The sequence below is a fragment of the Halichoerus grypus genome, chromosome 3 (genome assembly GCF_964656455.1).
Source record: "Halichoerus grypus chromosome 3, mHalGry1.hap1.1, whole genome shotgun sequence".
Lineage (NCBI taxonomy): Eukaryota > Metazoa > Chordata > Mammalia > Carnivora > Phocidae > Halichoerus > Halichoerus grypus.
The window spans coordinates 74,822,189-74,830,389 of record NC_135714.1 but is presented as its reverse complement, the minus strand read 5'-3'; positions in this window follow the sequence as shown (position 1 = coordinate 74,830,389).

Below are 8,201 nucleotides of genomic sequence, written 5' to 3'. Positions count from 1 at the left end.
TTGGGTTCTGGGATCAAGCCCCACATCGGGCTCCCTGCTTAGTGGGCAGTCTGTTTGTCCCTCTCCCTCTGCCCTTCCCCTCTGTTCATGCTCTCTCTCTCAAATAAAATCTTTAAAGAAAATAAAAATGTAAGATCAGAATAGCCAAGTTAATTTTGAAGAACAAACTTGCTATATTGATAGTATCAGATATTAATACCTAGCAATAAGCTACAGTAATGAATATAGTGTGATACCAATATAAGAGTAAACCAATAAAATCAGGACTGAGGGTCCACAAAGAGACCCACACATACATACATGGTCATTGATTTATGACAAGGTAGTACTGGAGTGTGATGGCAAAAGGATATATTTTTATTTACCAGTAACTATTGCTGAAAATATTGAATATTCATGTGAAAAAAAATCCTGATCCCACTTGATACTGTATTGCAGATAAAAATGTGATAAATAAAATTATAACGTTTCTACAAGAAAACAATGAAAAATATCTTAATGACATTAGGATATGTAAAGATTTTTTAAGAACACTCAAAAAAGTGGCACCTGGGTGGCTCATTTGGTTAAGCATCTGCCTTGGGCTCAGGTCATGATCCGGGGGTCCTGGGATCGAACCCCATGTCTGGCTCCCTGTCAGCGGGGAGTCTGCTTCTCCCTCTGCCCTTCCCCCCCAGTCATGCTCTCTCTCTCAAAAAAAAATTAATAAAATCTTAAAAAAAGTAACACAAAAAATACAGGAGAAAATTAGTAAATTGATCAACATTAAACATCAATAATTTTTGTTCTTCCAAAGACATCATTCAAAGAGTGAAAATTCAAGCCACCCATTGGGAGAAGATATTTGCCATCTTATTATCTGATGCAGAATGCATATCCTGTATATTTAGAGATAAAACTCCTACAAATCACTAAGAAAAAGAAAATTCAGAAGAAAAATAGCAAATAGCTTGACTGGACACTTTAAAGCAGCCATCAAAATTACCAATAAACATATCGACTAATGCTAAATTCATTAGTCATTAAGGAAATATAAATTAAGGTCACAGTTTAATACTACCATATACCTATTAGAATTGCAAAAATAAAAAAAAAACTGAACCAAGTTTTTTTGTGGTGCAAACTGTTGGTGGAGCAAACTGTTGGTGAGATTGTTATTAGAATCATTTTGGGAAGCAACCTTGCAGTATCTCTTAAGTTGAACATTTGCACATGCTTTGAAGCAGCAAATCTCCCACGTGTAAATGCAACAGAAATGTGTGTGTATGTACAATCAAAGACAAGCTTAATGATGTCCATAGCAGCACTGTTTATAAAGGCCCCAAACTGAGAACAAGTCAAAGGAGTAGAATTAATAAATTGTGGTATATTCCTACAAGCGATTACTATTCAGCAATGAAAGTGAACAAAATGATAACTGAGCAATATTATATGAAATAATCACAAAAAGGATTGAGCAAAAGAAGCCAATCACAAGAGTTTATATTGTATAAATACATGTAAAATAAAAAGGCAGAACTAATTAGCATAGCAATATTTGCTGGGAAGAGAGAGATACTGGAAGGGAGGATGACAGGAGCTTCTGTGGTGTTGATAATATCCTATCTCTTGATGTTTGTATCATTACAAGGATGTATTCACTTTGTTAAAATCATTGAGCTGTATCATTTTTGATTACAGCACTATTTTGCATGTATATTATATTTCTTTAAAATATTACATGAATTTCTAAGACACCTTTATAATTATTCCTTTTTATTTTTCTTATGAGCCTGTTCTTGTTTTATAGATATACTATCTTCTTGATCCCTTGTGCAGAGTAAAATTTTAAGATATTTAAGCTCTCATATGTTCCTAGCATTTTGTTTCATTTAGCTTTTTTCTATTTGTTTACTTTCATCATTTTTTTTTTCCTACAGTCTCCATCAGATATGTGTTGATTCATGGTTTCTATTCCTGTTTAAAATGAATTAGTGGGAAGCATTATAATGCACTTAGTGTACATAGGAAGGCTTATTTACCTGCAAATACTGGATTAGGGCAAGTGAATAGTTAATATACTATTATGTTGGTATTTCCCTAAGAAGACAATTAGGAAAGCTTTCCTTTGAAATACATTCACATGGACTCCTCTGTTTCTCCTTCCTAAAAAAGGAAATTTATTTTGAAAATAACTATGTTTTTGCATTTGTCTGAGACTAATGCTTAGACACTAGCTGTTTCCTTCCACTGCTGATAGTGAGTGCTGGTTATGTATCTAGGTATAGGGCCTGTAGGCAAGAGACTCTTGAATATTGTTCTAATTAATTCCACAATTGTAGTCCTACATCTTATGTTTGCATCCCAGCCTGTCCTAGGATCTTTCCAGAATCTTTATTAGAAGAGTGGTTCTCACCTTTGTTATAACCTCCCTGTACTCATTCTAATTTACAAAACCTTCACTTTGCTTCTTAGTCACTGCAATTCCATTCGTATGCCCTTTCCAGAAAATACTTGAAATTCTTCATCTTTTGGTGATCTTTCATTGTTTTGGGTTTATACTTCTAATATCATCTCACTATCATCTTTATAGTGTTGTTGGAAGAAGAGTATAAATGTATGGACTTAATTTATAACCTTGAATCACAAAGCAGATAAATACATGTTTAAAAACACACACGTGTGTATATGTGTGTATATGTTATAATTAAAGGAGTGTTGTAATTAGTCAAAAGATAAACCTGGATTTAAATTTCACTATAGCCATATATCAAGTAGTTGGTCTTGACCAAGTACCTAACAGTTTGGAGCTTAATTTGTTAATCTAAAATATGGAGATCTATGAATCACAGACCTGTACCTCTGAAACAAATAATACATTATATGTTAAAAAAAAAAAAAAAGAAGAAGAAGATTGTAGGAAGGGAAAAATGAAGGGGGGAATCAGAGGGGGAGACGAACTATGAGAGACTATGGACTCTGAGAAACAAACTGAGGGTTCTAGAGGGGAGGGGGGTGGGGGGATGGGTTAGCACGGTGATGGGTATTAAGGAGGGCATGTATACGCAAACAATGAATCATGGAACGCTACATCAAAAACTAATGATGTAATGTATGGTGACTAACATAACATAATAAAATAAAATTTAAAAATAAATAAATAAATAAATAAATAAAATATGAAGATCTAAAACATGTTAATCTAACACATGAAACATAATGTATAAACTTTGAAATGCTGTATGGTTGTAAATGGCTTATTATTTTGTATTTATTGAAAATAATATCACCTTATTAAGCAAAAATATAAAAAGCATTATATTGTATAATTAAAAAAATGTTGGTTCACATTCAATGCAGTAGTAATTGATGAGTCATGCAGATTTATTCTTGCTAATACTAATTATAATAATGAAATTATTCTATCTGTGCCATAATATTTTCCTAAAGCAATTAAGAAAACATAATAAATTATAGTCTCCCTATTTCTGTTCATCGTATTCAAATATCTTTATATACCGCATAGCTCTTAAGATTAAAATTAGTGCATTATTTTTTTTAACTCAGAAGATCATCAGTATGAGAACCAAAAATATGCACACATTTAATACATGAATAATGTGGGGCATTTGTACTATGTTAACTTAGCTAAAATGGGACTATGTTTCCAAGAATTCTGTTCCCTGTGTAATTCTAGATTATTATTGCCCACAGGAGAAATATCTGTAAAGTTTGCAAGGCAGAAGGGAAACGGCAGCCATGTGCAGGCTTGGCAGGTTAGTGTTGGATTAGGCACTGCAAACTTGAGTCGTCACTCCTTTGCTTAAAACACTTAGTGCCTTCCTATGCTTTTTAAATATTGTACAAAATCTTTTATAAAGATTATTAGGATGGAAAAATGGATTCTACTATCTACATCTAAAATCTTGTTTTGAATTTCTCTTCCAATCAATCATTATACTCTAAACAACCTGTACTTAATTTAGTTCCTTGTGCAAGCCAAGCATTTTGTCAACTCATGTTCCACAGTCACATATCTCATGGTCCTTCTGCCTGGAAAGCTTTTATCCTGTTTTTGTCAGTCTTACTCCTGTAAATTCTTCAGGACTCAGCTCTGGCCCCCTACTCTAAGCCAGTTTCTATTCCCTTGTTATACAATGTATAGTTTTCATTCAGGGCACATAACACAATTGTAATGAGAAAAAATTGTGTAATATTTTGTTTTATATCTTCTTCCTCCTTAGAAGCTCAAATTGAACTGGAACTGTGTTCCATAGCAACATCTTCATAAGATTTGTTATATAGGCAAATAAATGAAGAGTTTCAAGTCTACTCAGGATAGTCATAATTGTTAAAAGTAGAAAGATACATAGTATTTCCCATAGTGTTACATCATATGAAAACATTGGGAAAATGGGTCTTTCTGTACACACACACACACACACACACACACACACACACACACACACAAGCACACACATCACACCCTAAAGCTCTGATACAATTAAAATATAAGAAATAATGTGCATTTCTGTAACACAGACTTAAAATACACAAAAGTCATAATGAGGAAGGAAAAGTTTTAAAAACAAATATGCTAACATTTCCAAAGGAAAATAAATAAAACAATAGCAAAAGATCATGCCATAATGAATTTTTTAGTTCATATTTTGTTCAATTTTATAGTAGCTTGCATAAATTCCATAGCACTGACATATTAATTAACTTCAGAATATATATCCATTGTATTATTATCATTTAGGTAGGGATAGCTTGTTAACTAAAATTAAATGAATATAGCCTGTTACCAAGTATCAATTATGAAAAAAATATGAAAAATACCTATTGAACATACAAACTTTGTTTTCAAGAACTGTCTTTATCTTTGTCTTTATCTTTGAATATTTATTTCAATTTCTCAAGTTTAATAATCCAATATTCTTAAGTAATCTGTGTTGGTGGATCTCAATCAATGTCTTACAAAAACACATTGTATTTCCATTATAATTAGTTTCTACTGCATGACTCAAACTTCATAGAAGATGTGAATGTACAGAAGGATGATAATATATTTTCTGGTGTCCAATACTTTAATTAAAATTAAAAATGCTATGACTACCATATTGGAGAAACTAATATATTGTCATTGGCAATGGAATAATTTATAATTTCCTGTTGATAGGCTAACATTTCATGAGCTAAGAAAAATGGACTATTTTCAAATGCACTGCTTTACAATAGTGACAAAATTGTCTTTCTCAGTGAAAATGTACCAAAACCCCTCAAAATCAAATGAGAGAAATTCTTATAAAGACTATCTTTGTATTGTTTACATAAACAGTTTAGAGTCTCTAAAATATTTTTATAGTACAATCTACTTGATTATTCTTTGTATAATACCCCCTCTTTATTAATTAGGATGTTGTTATGGCATTGATTCAGCACAGTGAATTTCAGTGACTGAATGATAGAGTGTGTCTTTAATTATGACCCACTTGTAGGAAATATTGCATGAAGGTAATTATTTGTCTGACAATGAAGAGAGTTTGAGATGGTCTAATGGATGGTAATGTATATGCATTGGATGAGTTTGATTAGCATTTTCATTGATCAAGAATGTTGGAATTTAGTAACTGGCTTGACAACAGTGATTCCAGTATAATTTATTAATAACTATTGTTATTCTAGAAATGCCATTAGTAAGTTTTGGCACCATATATACACCTGTAATTCAGCCACTCATTCAATGAATAAATCGAGCCCCTTTTATTTATTACCATTTATTAGATACTGTTTTAAGTCCTGGAAACATAATGTTGAATAAAACTAATAAGTTCTCTTTCACAAAATGCTTCCAGTCTAATACCATATGGACAGAAAGGTTAAAGAACAATATAAGAAAAGCGAAATAAATAAATATACATAAAAGGAAATACAATCAGGAGATGGTTCTAAAATTTGCCACAAAACCTCATTTTTTCTTTAATTTTGATACGTTATATAGTATTTTTAATTTAAATTCAATTAGCCAACATATAGTACATCATTACTTTCAGATGTAGAGTTCAGTAATTCCTCAGTTGCATATAACACCCAGTGCTTATCATATCACATTCCCTCCTTAATGCCCATAACTAATTATCCCAATCCCCCAACCACCTCCCCTCTAGCAACCCTCAGTTTGTTTCCTATAGTTAAGAGTCTCTCATGGTTTTTCTCCCTCTCTGATGACTTCCCATTCAGTTTTTCCTCCCTTCCCCTATGATCCTCTGTATTGCTTCTCATAGTCCACATATGAGTGAAACCATATGATAATTGTCCTCTGATTGACTTATTTCACTCAGCATAATAGCCTCCAGTTCCATCCACATCTATGTAAAAGTAAATATTCATCCTTTCTAATGGCTGAGTAATGTTCCATTGTATATAGGAGCCTTATCTTCTTTATCCATTCATCTGTTGATGGACATCTTGGCTCTTTCTACAGTTTGGCTATTTTGGACATTGCTGATATAAACATTGGGGTGCAGGTACCCCTTCGGATCACTACATTTGTATCTTTGGGGTAAATGCCTAGTAGTGCAATTGCTGGGTCATAGGGTAGCTCTATTTTTAACTTCTTGAGGAACCTCCATACCTTTTTCCAGAGTGGCTGTACCAGCTTGCATTCCCACCAATAGTGTAAGAGGGTTCCCCTTTCTCCGCATCCTTGCCAACATCTGTCGTTTCCTGTCTTGTTAATTTTAGACATTCTGACTGGTGTGAGGTGGTATCTCATTGTGGCTGTGATTTGTATTTCCTTGATGCCAAGTGATGTGGAGCATCTTTTCATGTGTCTGTTGGCCATTTGTATGTCTTCTTTGGAGAAATGTCTGCTCATGTCTTCTGACCATTCCATGACTGGATTATTTATTTATTTTTTTGGGGGGGTGTTGAGTTTCATAAGTTCTTTATAGATCTTGGATATTAGCCCTTTATCTGATATGTCATTTGCAAATATCTTCTCCCATTAGTAGCTGCCTTTTAGCTTTGTTGACTGTTTTCTTTGCAGCAGAAGCTTTTTATCTTGATGAAGTCCAATAGTTCATTTGTGCTTTTGTTTCCCTTGCCTCCAGAGATGTGTCTAGCAAGAAGTTGCTGTGCCTAGGTCAAAGAGGTTGTTGCCTGTGTTCTCCTCTAGGATTTTGATGGATTCCTGTCTCACATTTAGGTCTTTCATCCATTTTGATTCTATTTGTGTGTGTGGTGTAAGGAAATGGTCCATTTTCATTCTTCTGCATGTGGCTGTCCAGTTTTCCCAACACCATTTGTTGAAGAGACTGTCTTTTCTCCATTGGATATTCTTTCCTGGTTTGTCAAAGATTACTTGACCATAGAGTTGAACATCCATATCTGGGTTCTCTATTCTGTTACATTGATCCATGTGTCATTTTTGTGCCAGTACCATACCAACTTGATGATTACAGCTTTGTAATAGAGCTTGAGGTCTGGCATTGTGATGCCACCAGCTTTGGTTTTCTTTTTCAACATTCCTTTGGCTATTCTGGGACTTTTCTGGTTCCATAAGAATTTTAAGATTATTTGTTCCTGCTCTATGAAAAATGTCGAAGGTATTTTGGCAGGGATTACATCGAATGTGTAGATTGCTTTGGGTAGCATAGACATTTTAACAATATTTATTTTTCAATCCATGAGCATGGGATGTTTTTCCATTTCTTTGTGTCTTCCTCAAGTACAGGAAGTACAGATCCTTTGCCTCTTTGGTTAGGTTTATTCCTAGGTATCTTAAGCTTTTTGGTGCATTTGTAAATGGGATTGGTTCCTTAATTTCTCTTTCTTCTGTCTCATTGTTAGCATACAGAAATGCAACTAATTTCAGTGCATTGATTTTATATCCTGCATTATTGAATTCCTGTATGAGTTCTAGCAATTTTGGGGTGGAGTCTTTTGGGGCTTCCACATAAAATATCATGTCATCTGCAAAGAGTGAGAGTTTGAATTATTTTTTGCCAATTTGAATGCCTTTTATTTCTTATTGTTGTCTAATTGCTGAGGCTAGGACTTCTAGTACTATGTTGAACAATGGTAGTGAGAGTGGGTATCCCTGTCATGTTCTTAACCTTAGGGGAAAAGCTCTGAGTTTTTCCCCACTAAGAATGGTATTTGCTGTGGGCTTTTTGTAGATGGCTTTTATGATATTGAGGTGTGTTCCCTCTATCCCT